A 12,689-nucleotide genomic window follows, 5' to 3' on the forward strand; every position below is an offset into this window, starting at 1 on the left:
TATATATTAATTTTATTTATACAAACATTAATGGCTACTTATGTGCATACATGTTTCTGTAATCACCCACGTTGGGGGATTACGTCTTCAGGCCAAGAATTACCGTCGAAAGTGATCTTTCGACTTTCGACGGTAATTCTTGGCCTGAAGACGTAATCCCCCAACGTGGGTGAATACAGAAACATGTATGCACATATGTAGCCATTAATGTTTGTATGAATAAAATTAATATACCTGCTCTGTTCACTCATTGAGCACTATTTTGGTAGACACATGTTGTTTCATTGGATGTACTTCTAGGAAACTAAACTCTACTGGCTATATATATATATATATATATATATATATATATATATATATATATATGTATATATATATATATATATATATATATATATATATATATATATATATATATATATATATATGGTAAGGTGATTGATAACTTATAATTCAAAATTAAAATTAAAAGTTAAAAATTAAAAATTAAAAATCCGTTTCATAAGAAAGAGCACAACACAGCCAATAAATTGTACGATCGTTTCGGAAACGATATTTTTTATTGTGACAGACATTGAGTCAAGGACAATGATTTTAGCATATAGTTTTTCATGAAAATAAAGTCTCCTCATCAGCAAAATATTGGGTGTTTTTCTTAATCAAAGACACCATAAATAAACGTAGCATTTAAGTAGTGCACATGAATCTTAAAACGGTTAGAACATGTAGAAGCTACAGACAACATCTAAATGAATTGCTCGGAGGATTATTACGGCTTTCAAAGGATAAAGCATTTTAAGATTTATCTGCACTACTTAAATGCTAGGTTTCTGTTGTAGCTGTTTATTTGAACGTAAAATCATAAAAATTGGTCAGTCATCCCATAAGATGGATAGCAGAATTATTCACCACGCGGCTATTAATGAAATAAGCCATGAATGAGCGTTACATATTAAAATTGATTGTTTCTTTTTAAAATAATAAACAAATAATTTTTACATGAGAATAATTATCAAAATGTCTTTTTAATAATAAATAAAACCTTTCATTGAGTATTTCCAAATTATTTTAAAGTTCTATATTTTTTTCTAAAGTCGGTTTGAAAATTATTCACCACGCGGCTATTAATGAAATTACCCTTGACTGAGCGTTATATATTAAAATTGATTGTTTCTTTTAAAAATTATAAACAAATAATTTTTACATGAGAATAATTATCAAAATGTCTTTTTAATAATAAATAAAACCTTTCATTGAGTATTTCCAAATTATTTTAAAGTTCTATATTTTTTTCTAAAGTCGGTTTGAAAATTATTCACCACGCGGCTATTAATGAAATTACCCTTGACTGAGCGTTATATATTAAAATTGATTGTTTCTTTTAAAAATTATAAACAAATAATTTTTACATGAGAATAATTGTCAAAAATATTACTTTTTAAATTTATTTACTTGCCTCCCCACGAGGGCGCAGTTAGACACAAGGTCGGTTTTTAATGTGGGAAAATCTAGCTCCCCGAAAAGGAACAAAAATAAAATTAAAATTGTGTCAGTCATGAAGGATTTCTCCTCCACTGACCGAGGACATAACAAATGAAGTGTAGCATCAGAACAGATACTACACTGTGATTATTATTGTAAATGTTTGTTTACTGTCTTTTCTAATATTTTAGCAATAGTTTACATTATGGTATGAATGTTTTCTTTAATTATGTTTTTAGGTATGTGAACATCATTTTCGGCCTGAGGATGTAATAAAAGAGAAGTCAAGATTCGATGATAAAACATTGTGAAATAAACACGCAAGATGAGAACATTAGTCCGAATAATTTCTAAAGTTCCAAAAATAACATTCAACCCATGTGATTTTTCTCTAAATTAAATTAAAAAATATTTCGGCAATAGTAACTTTTATTGTTTGTTTGTATTTAAATTATTTTTTTGTTTGTTTTATTTCAATTTTTTGTATTTCATCGTTTGTTTTCATTCTAAAAATTATTTATCGTTTGTTTTCACTTTTAAAATTATTCATCGTTGCTGTTTAATATGTTTTTTAATTCTTTGTTTCCTAAATTAATAAGTCAGTTTTATCAGTATTAAATGTATATTGCTTTAAAATTACTTAATTTTACATAGATATATATTTATATTTTATATTGAATAAAGTTCAGTTCCAGTATTAATCGAACTATGTTCTTTTTTCTTTTTAAAATGTTTTATTGATCTTTTTCAAATGGCCCTGATACAGTATTGACAGTCTGATAAATCTTACCTACATTGCCTGCCGGCATTTTTTAGTTAACAGGCCTTCTTCTTACTCTCGGTGGCTGTAGGTTACTTCCAAGGGAAGTAGAGTTTCATGTGTGTACTAACAATAAAAGTGCCCATACGATAAAACCCTGTAAACTTATTAAATGCAGCTCGTTAGCACTCGTCTGAACTCCAATCTCTGCCCCCCTTGCCAATCTTTTACGAAAACACCCGTCTAGCTGAATCCACTGTCAAAAACTTTCCCCACTCTTTATCTATGCCGAAATCAAAACGTAGATTCCATGAACAAAGCTTCTTTCTTAGAACTACACGCCTGTGGAACTCTGTTCCGTCTGCTTGCTTCCTTCCTGACTAAAACTTGGATGTCTTCAAGTCCAACGTAAACAAATTCCTGATGAACCGCCCCCTTAAGTAGACACTTTAAATATCCACACTAACGTACTGTCCTTACAATAACCCTTATCCCTGAGTGGCTTCCTTGTAAAAAATAGCACTCCAATATGATGCGCTTGTACCAGACTGAGACAAACTAAAATATTTCCCCATTTATCGCAGTTTTCCTTCGTCTCACCTTCCATTTAACTGTCTCCTCCTCTCATGATCATCCTGCCTTACTCCCTTCCAACGTCAACAACGCCTACCCGATAGCCGCTGTACGCCACACACACATCTCCACATATCGTGCACACACGCGCGCACACACACATAGATATATACACACATACACATACATACATTCACACACACGGCTCGATTCTCGTTCGGCCATCTTTTAATTTGTAGTTGATTCCCATACCGGAAGTCAGGTCCGGAAGCGGAGAATCTGTTTGAAGTTTTCGCCGACGTTTGACAAAAAAGAAGAAAGAAATATGAGTAATAAGTAAACTAAGGACATTGCTTAGCAACAGGAAGTGATGTTATTCGCTCACTTTGGTGTGGAGAGGGTGGGGGGGTAGAAAAAACTCGAAAATCAATTGAGGAGAAAGTTGAATCAATATGAAAGACTTTCTCTAAACATGGGCAAAAGTTAAGTAAAATTAAATAAAATCAATTTCAACAAAATTAAACGTAAATAACAACATAAAGAAGTTGTGGGAATCAAAATATAAAAAAATAAAATCCTGATTACAATAATAATAACTTGGCCTTCGGGACAAGATCAAAGTGTAGTATCTGTTCTTCAGATGCTGCACTTCTATTTCTTGTTCTCTTTCGGTGGAGGAGAAATCCTTCACGACTGAGACAATTTTTATTTTTGTACCTTTTCTCCACGTTAAAAAACGACCCTGGTGTCTAACTCTGTCCTGTGGGGAGGCATAGTAAATAGGTACAATAATAATAACTTTTGAAGAAATAAATTCGCAGTTATGAACGTGATGCAAAGAAACGACAGCGACACCTCAGCACGTTAAAACCATCACAATAACAAAAAAATAGGCCATCATAATTAAAAAAAAAAATCTTTGAGAACAACATGTAGTGTTCACTGGAGTCTGAGTGACAATAAATCTCCCGAAATTTCCAATAGTAACCACCTCTTTCGATAACCTTTGCAAATTAGTTTGCGTTATTGCAATAGCCGTTTACCAACAATTTCTCGTTGATAGCAGCTATTGGTCTTCACTGGAATTTGTGTCGACATAAACCTCAACAAAGTCATCGTATTTTCGCACTCATCTAGTGGATATCGGGCTAGTGTTTTCTCTCCTCGATCTTTCCATTCTCCTTGACCTTCCTAGATTATTTGGTGTGGCGCCAATTTATAGTGACACTACATTATGAGGAACAAGAAGAAGTTAACTTACAATTTTACAGTTTCAGTTTTCATGATTGCATGTGATCTTTTTTGTGTGTACATAGTCTTCCATACAAACCAGTTTTCTTACTCCGTCTTACCATTTTACATAGAGTCGGTCAGCATCGTCCTTGCAGTGTAGTACATTGTGCATAGTCATAATTTTCCTGGTCTTCTGATGGAGATCAATCAGTCCTTGTTTAGTCCAGTCAATAAACGGTTCAGAGTATCTTATTACCCATTCGTTTATATTTTTATTAGGTTTCTACTATATTACTATTATTTACTCACTCGAAGTAGCCACACAGGCCATCATCGAAGATTTCTATTTGAGAAAAGCTTGTTGCGTTCTCAGGAGTCTGAGTAACAATAAGTCTCCCAAATTTCTAGTATTCTTCATTTCTTTCGATAACCTTTGCAGATGAATTTGCGTTATTACAGAAGTCGCTTACCGTTGATTTCTCGTTGGCAGCGACCATTGTTCTTCTTTAAAATAATCCAGCGGAGATCTGGCTAGTGCTTTCTCTCCTTAGTTTTTCCATCCTATTTGATCTTCATCATTTATTTGGTGTGGTACCAATTTATTGCGACACACAAGAAGAAAAGAAAAAATGGACAGAAATAAGGACCACTTACAGTTCTAAAGTTTCAGTTTTCATGATTCTAAGTGGTGTTTCTTTTGAATTTTACATCTGTAGCAGGTTTTATGTTCGGCTTGTGCTTGTAGCTCTTGTGTGTACGTCTCCGCATTAAAGGGTTTTCTTTAAATTTAAAGTCGTTTTCATTATTGTTATCTGTTTTATCTTCTCAACGATCCGTCTGATTTTAATTCCTCCCATTCTTTTTTCAAAGTTGTTTGGTATTGTTCCTAGTGCTCCTGCTATCAGTGGTGTTATCTTCCATATACCTTTGAATTTTGTGTATTTCTGTCTCCTAGATCTTTAATTTGTGGCTACTGGAACGGCAAAGTCTAAATTCTGACAGGACTTTTCTTCTTGTTAACTATTATGACATCTGATCCTCTTGCTTGGATGAGTTCATCCGTTTGCATATCCATGTCCCATAGAATTTTGTGACTTTCATTTTCCAGTATTGCTGCCGGTTTGTACTTGTACTGTCAGAGTGTTCAAAGTGCCGCCTTCTGCATAATTCCCAGTGTAGTGTTTTCGCTAACTTGATCATGTTTATTTTTATACTCTTTTTAAGTGTACTTTGCTGCATTTTCTTATTATGTGGTTTATTGTGTCGTCTCCTTGTTCACAGTCTGCATTTTCTGTTTTCTTGCATCTTGCCGATTCTTATTTTGATGTTGGTTCTGATTGCTTTATCTTTTGCGTCTGTTATTAGGAGTCCAGTTTCTTTGCTTAGGTTTCCTTTCTGTAGCCATGAAGATGAAGTTAATTTTTCTTCTTTTTCTTCTTCTTCTTCTTCTTCTTCTTCTTCGTATTATTATTATAATTATTATTATTATTATTATTACTCAAACAAGTCCTCATAAGAGATTACCCACTGAGTGACAACAAATCTCCCAGCATTCTCCACCCCTTTAGATAACCGTTGCAAATGAATTGTCACAAGAGTCGTTTGCCATTTACTTTTAGATAGCAATGATCATTGGTCATAATTGAAATTTTGGTAGCAATAAGCCTTTCGAAGGTTCCAGTCTGCTTTGCATCTATCTAGTCGAGGTCTAGTTAGTGCTTTCCCTGTTCACCCACTCTGTCTTTTTTAACTCTTCTGCTATTCCGAGATGATTACCTTTGTGAGAACTCAGACTCAATAATAATGATAATAATTCCACGAAAGTAATGTCCCCTACCCTCCCAACGAAAATTAGCCCATAAAAATATTTGCCAAATAAAAAAAACAAGATGATGGCACCAGATGGCAAGAAGATTAAAAAGGCCAACGAGAGAGAGAGAGAGAGAGAGAGAGAGAGAGAGAGCACTAACCAGACCACTACTGTGAAGGTATGGAGAGTACGTAAACCTTAGCGAGGTTTATTGCTAAACGAACCTCAGATAACCAATGTTAGACTCTACACTCCGTTTTTTTTAAATACCGTCTATCACTTTCGCTTTCGTCACTTTCTCTAATTTTATTAAAATGTAATTCCTTTAACTAGTGTTGGGACAATTAATCGGAATTGGAGCCAGGAATCGGTAAAGCCGAAGCATTTGGGGTATCGGAATCGGTATCCATTTCGGCAAAATGTGTCAATTTTGCGATATCCAAAATAATTCTTTCAATTGTCTTTTGTTTGTCTGTGTTTAAAACTTAATTTTCCATTGCTAATAATAAAATAATAATTATGTAAAACTAAACTCTATAGTTCTCTCCGACTATCCTCGAAATCGGAAATTGTATCAGAATCGGGAAAAATATTGAAATCGTCCCATCACTACCTTTAACCCTATCTTCCTATATTGGCAAAGAGCAGCGAGAAGAATAGTAGCATTATTTAACATTTAGCGGAAAGAAAAATAGAGAGAAAAAAGGGAGGGGGGAGAAAAGTGAGTTTGAAGGATTTGTCAGGGGTTTTTTTTGGGGGGGTTATTTATTCAATTTTCACCAACAACAAGGCACAGTGATACTTTGAGGTAGAGGGCTATTATCGGGGACATAAGTTGCAGGGATACTATGTAGGGAGTTGAGTTGCAAGATGTCTATTACCATTTAGACTGCAACTTAAGCATGTCAGTACAGTTGGGGAAGCAAAAATCCGGAAGGGAATTCCAAAGTCTAGGAGTTCTGTGGAAGAAACTATTGGAGTGGAAGACTTTCTTACATCTAGGCATCTCTACTGTGTAGGGGTGGGATTTTGCTACTTGTAGGGTTTACGGTACAAGATCCAAAAATGGATCCCTTACAAGGTACACTGGAAGAATTATTAAAACTGCAAATTAAACAAATATAACGCACAGAGGAAAGACAACGACGCGCAGAGGAAACACAATATCAACTATTTGAACATCAGAAACGCTCAGATGAAAGACAACAATAACAACTAATGAGGCTAAATGCACAACGATATGAAAATCAAGAACACATGAAAAAGCTGCTTACTCAAATCATAAAAATAATACGTCCACCGATAATAACACCGCTTTTTTATAAGACTCAATATGGAATGCGATTGTCAATTTCTTCTAGGTAAATCATTTGCAGCTTATTTTCATCGGCACGAAGATTTTTTAGTATCCACTGCAAACAGTGGTCGAACCAGAAAATGGTTCGTTTACTATTATGGTAACTAGATACTGCTGAGCATGACAAGTTTGTGGATTTTATTTTACCGATAGCCATTAGTCGCGTGCTCTCGTGTAATGAATGAATGCGTTTATGTAGGATGGACATGAAATTCTTAAAGATAAACTAAAATGACCAAAAAATGGCCTGAAATGAGTTAAATAAAAAGTAAATGACTTAGAATGACTTTAATGAACTTAAGGATGAACTGAATGACCTTAAGAATGACTTGAATGCTTGAAAAATAACTGGAATCCTTCAAAAACAACTTGAATGATCTGGAGAATGACTTGAATGGCTTTGTGACTAACTGGTTGTAAAGTGGGTGATCATTTTACATTAAATTAATATAGAAAAATTATCCTCCACTTTATATCACAATAAGTACAGCATGTAGTAAGAACAGATGGTGTTTATTTGCTCCCCCACCGAGCAAATTAGGCACAAGGCCGATTTTTAATGTGAGGAGTGAAGGGAGGGGGAAGGGAAAAAGGGGACCAGCTCCCGAGAGGTGGGAAATGGGAGCTGGTTAATGGTCAGGCATGTGGGGTTGCCCCCACATCTGGTCTTTGCTAGTCATAGCTAGTCATAGCTAGTCATAGCTTGCAGCATCTGCCGGAACAGATACTACACTTTGATCTTGGCCAAAAGGCCAAGAAAAGCTGTATTTATTTGCTCCCGACCGAGCAAATTAGGCACAAGGCCGATTTTTAATGTGAGGAGTGAAGGGGAAATGGGGACCAACTCCCCGGGGAGTAGGGGTGCTGGATAGTGACAATTGGTATGAAGGGTTGCACCTACATTGACCAAGGTCTTATATGTGGGGTTGCCTCCACACATGGTCTTTGTTTGCAGTATCTGCTCGAACAGATACTACCCTTTCATCTTGGCCAAAAGGCCAAGAAAAGCTTAAAAAGCTAAGAACAGCACCTATTAACAACAGACCTTTGATCTTAACCACAATGGCTAAGCACAAAAGTGTTACGGACAGACCGACAGACCGACCGACAGACCGATCGACCGACATAACATACAGAGTGACTTATAGAGTCGTTTGCACGCGACTAAAAACGTAGGAATTACTTTTCGCCAATGCGGTGGAATTTCTTACAGAACTATTTAGCTCGAAGACGAAGATGATTTCACAACGTATGCAGCACGGTAAATAAACATTGCGACAAATTAAAACTTGCAGACTTCAGTGTAGACAACTTTAAATGCTTAGTATTTCGTCAAGAACTGACTTCTGGTCAAGATGCGAAAATTATGAGGCGTGTCCTTACAAAGTTAAAAAAAAAATAAACTAAAATTAACCCTACCAAAGTTAACGGAAGACTGCCACAAAATAAAAACTATTAAAAAAGGTTGATGGATATCGAAGCTGGGGTCGTGCAGATAAAAAAAAACAGACATACAATTTAAAAACACGTCAAAAATAAAACACAATTTAGGGAAAAGGACACACATATCGACACATAGGTAAGAAAGAATTTGAAGAAATAAAAATCCCGTCTCCATTTAATCAATGGAGTAAGGACTATCCAAGAAAATGTTTAATATGTAAAATAAAAAATAAGATACAAAGGTACTCAGTGCAGAAATGAAATTAAATACAAAAACCGAGTGTAATTGGCGGAGACTGAAAATAATGAAGAAGAGTTGCTAAAATATGTAACTATAAAATATATGATAAAAAATATAAATGCAACTCGATTCGGGTTCAGACCTTTCGATAGTATGTTTAAATACCTGGAAGAAATCGAATAAATCCACAATGCTAAGAACAAGCAAAACAGCAAAGGCCGTTAATGGGTACGCAAATTAACTTCGAAGGTGAATTTTTAGCGAACATCACATTGGAAAAGACAAAAAAAAATAAATAGCTTATGTATTAAGGAATACCACTAACCTACTTGGCTCGGACTGGATTCATTAATTTAAATTATGGAACAAACCAATCAATAATTTTTGCAAATCGAAAATAAAAAGTACAACCGACGCCCATGCCTTGAAAAACAAATTAAAAGGAACCTTTTCTTGTTCTAGGTCACGAAAAGCTAAACAGAAGGCGCAAACAAACCGATATTATTGTAGACCGAACAAAAGTAGTTCTCCCCTAACAAGCACATCGACTGGCAACAAATCAAAAAAAAACAAAACCAGGTAAGATACTCTAGTCCTAAAGTGATGACACTCTCGCCAACAAACTCAGTATTCGACTACAGGCGATTTTTCATTGATTACGAAAACTTTACCAACAACAAATACCAAACGCAACTCCAGCATTGGAACATTATTTACTAAGAGTAAACGCCATTCAAAGATATTACGTGCAGCAAAATAATAGCACTCAAACTTTTTTCCACAATATGGAAGAACTCCCGGATCGTTTTAACCGGCGTCTTTTCAAGATAGACAGTTTATCAAGTTAACAAAAATAGAGGAAATCCCTGAGATAATATCGCCCCTTTTCTGATGGATTATTACAAGCAGGGTCTTAGTTGAGGTTTATTAACCCTTAATTACTTGTGGCGAAATCTACTCACGCAAGTAATCAATTATTTTATTAAATTCTCGCGATTAATACGTATAAAAACGGTAATAAAACGTTTCCAAATGAAAAATTTCAACCTGAACATTGAATTCCCCAAGAAGTAGAGGCTATTGAAACCGTGTTTTTTGTTGTTGCTGTTTTTTTGTTTTGTTTTTCTTACATGGAGGTCACCACATCAAGGGCCGGAAGCCACTCGGGGATAAGGGTTATTGCGTGTACAGTAATCAATGGGATAGTATCGTAGTAACCGTTAGCATAGGAGATTTAATAAAGTATCTTACTTAAGGGGGCGATTCATCAGGAATTTGTTTATGTTGGCTTGAAGATATCCAAGTTGTAGTCAGGTGGGAAACAGGCAAACGGAAGAGAGTTCCACAGACGTGCAGTTCTAAGAAAGAAGCTTTGCTCATGGAATCTACGTTTGGATTTAGGCACAGATAAAGAGTGGGGAAAATTACTTACAGTGGTTCAGCTAGACGGGTGTTTTTCGTGAAAGATTAGCGAGGGGGGACCAGAGATTCGAGCTCAGATGAGCACTTGCCATGGAAATAGCGATAAAACAAAGACAGGCTCGCAACGTCTCTTCTGTGGGAGAGAGGTTGCAGGGAAGAGAAAAGGACATCCTCTACTAAGCCACGAAGTCTATTTTGTACTCTGTCAAGGCAGGATAGGCTGTTTTTAGTCCTCCTGTCCAGATGTGGCAGCAGTACTCGATCCTTGGACGTACTTGGCTTTTATATAGATAGAGAATTGCATCAGTAGTGAGATATCTTCTGGAGCGGTATCTGAGCTTCCCCAAACCACGCCAGAACCATGACGATCGGGCAAGAAAAGGAAAATAACCGAGCCGTTCATGGTCCACTCAAAGACGAAACAATACTGATACACCGTCCTGGGTTATCAGCTTGGGTGTTGTGACATAACTAACTTGTGTTACCTACTAATAGACTTGCTGCTGCTTAACTTCGGTTATCTGACGGGAACCGATGTGTCAACGTGATTATCCCGTATTAAGCAACGTTGCGCCTGGTTATTATTAAAATGGGTGACCAATTTGGGAATTCCAGGTGCTGTATATAGGAGTACGCCGACCTCTCAGTGCAAGAATTGCAAAAATCTAACGCCGTCATATTCCCTAACGGGGATATACATGCAACTGGGGACCACTTGGAAATTTCATACTCCCATAAAACTTCTTCCTTTGGAGGAAGCCATTTAAAAACGAATAGGGTTAGTGCCGATTGACACTAAATACTAATCTTAATAATTACCGGAAAACTAAGCTGTAAGATATCAGTCGATATCTGGTGGACCAACCTAGTTCATTCGTCGGCTACAACAAAGAACCCACCTATTGTACATTTTGCAATACATGTTATTACTTTATTTTGGTGTTCTGTTTTTCATTTTTTTTACATAGGCATCACAACTTATCAAGGTCAAGAGGCCACTCGAGGATAAGGGTTAAAAAGTGTACAGTAGAAATTGGACAATGTATGAATTGTTAGTAATGGAAATTCGGTAAATTTATTTACTTATATTGAACGGATCATCAAAAACTTGTTTACGTTAGACTTGAAGACAACCATATTGTAGTCAGCTGGAAAGAAGGAAAACGGAAGACAATTCTATAGGCGTGGAGTGCTAAAAAAGAAGCTTTGTTCATAGAATCTACTCAAGGTTTAGGCACAGATAAAGAGTGGGGAAAATTATTGATAGTGTTTTCTGCTAGACGGGTGTTTATTGTGAAAGTTTGGCATGAGGAGGACCATGGATTGGAGCTCAGTCGAGCACTTGCCATGAAAATAACGATACATCAGAGACAAACTTGCAACATCTCTTCTGTGAGAAATAGGTTGCAGGGAAAAGAAAATGACATCCCCCACGAGGCTACGAAATCTATTTTGAACTCTATCAAGGCAGGATAAGTCCTTTCTAGCAGCTCCTGCCCAGATGTGACAACAGTACTCTATCCTTGGACGTACCTGGCTCTTATACAGATAGAGAATTGCATCAGCAGTGAAATATCTACTGGAGCGATAGAAGGATCTGACCATTTTTCCAGCGGCCTTGGCAACGGATTTAATGTATGTGTTCCATTTAAGATCAAGGGTAAAGGTCAAGCCCAGAAGCTTGTCAAAACATGAGGCATCCCCAAGACGAGAGCCATTCATTTCAGTTGATGTCAGATGATCAGAGCATTGATAATGTAAAGATAAAAGCTTGGTCTTAGATGCATTAAAAGTAACAAGTCACCTCTTTCCCCATTGTACCACTTGCTCAAGATCAGAGGAGAGAGAATCGGAGAGAACTTGGTCGTTTACGGCGCTACCATAGATAGTAGTGTCATCAGCATAAATGTCTATGAATAATGTAAGGATGAGATTTGGAAGATCATTAATGTAAATCAGGAAGAGAGTTGGACCCAGGGTGGACCCATGAGGGACTCCAGCATTAATACTGTGAGCTTCTGATTTCTGCCCATCAACTACTACTCTTATGAACCTATCAGAGAGAAATGGTTTAATAATTCAGAAGACATTTCCAGCTATACCGTAGTGGGAGACCTTGTGATTAAACCTTTATGCCATACTGTATCAAAGTCCTTTGATATGTCAAGAGCAACTGGCCTAGAAAGGTAGCCTCCGTCGAGAGATTCACTAATTCTATGGGATATAACAGTAAGCACATTTGCTGTAGATCTAGCAGAACGGAAACCATATTGCGTGTCACTAAGAAGGTTTTTTTTTTGCTGAGATGGTTGATTACTTCTCTATTTAAGACAGATTCCAGAAACTTACTCATGACGCACAGGAGACT

At 36.3% G+C, this 12,689-nt stretch overlaps 1 pseudogene; it reads right to left on the minus strand.

Moving 5' to 3' along the window:
* Nucleotides 1-7,805: 7,805 nt before the first annotated feature.
* On the minus strand, nucleotides 7,806-7,979 carry LOC145243243 (U2 spliceosomal RNA; annotated as a pseudogene).
* Nucleotides 7,980-12,689: the final 4,710 nt, after the last annotated feature.

Source organism: Euprymna scolopes, chromosome 2, assembly GCF_053919585.1.
Source record: "Euprymna scolopes isolate OS-2025 chromosome 2, ASM5391958v1, whole genome shotgun sequence".
Taxonomy (NCBI): domain Eukaryota; kingdom Metazoa; phylum Mollusca; class Cephalopoda; order Sepiida; family Sepiolidae; genus Euprymna; species Euprymna scolopes.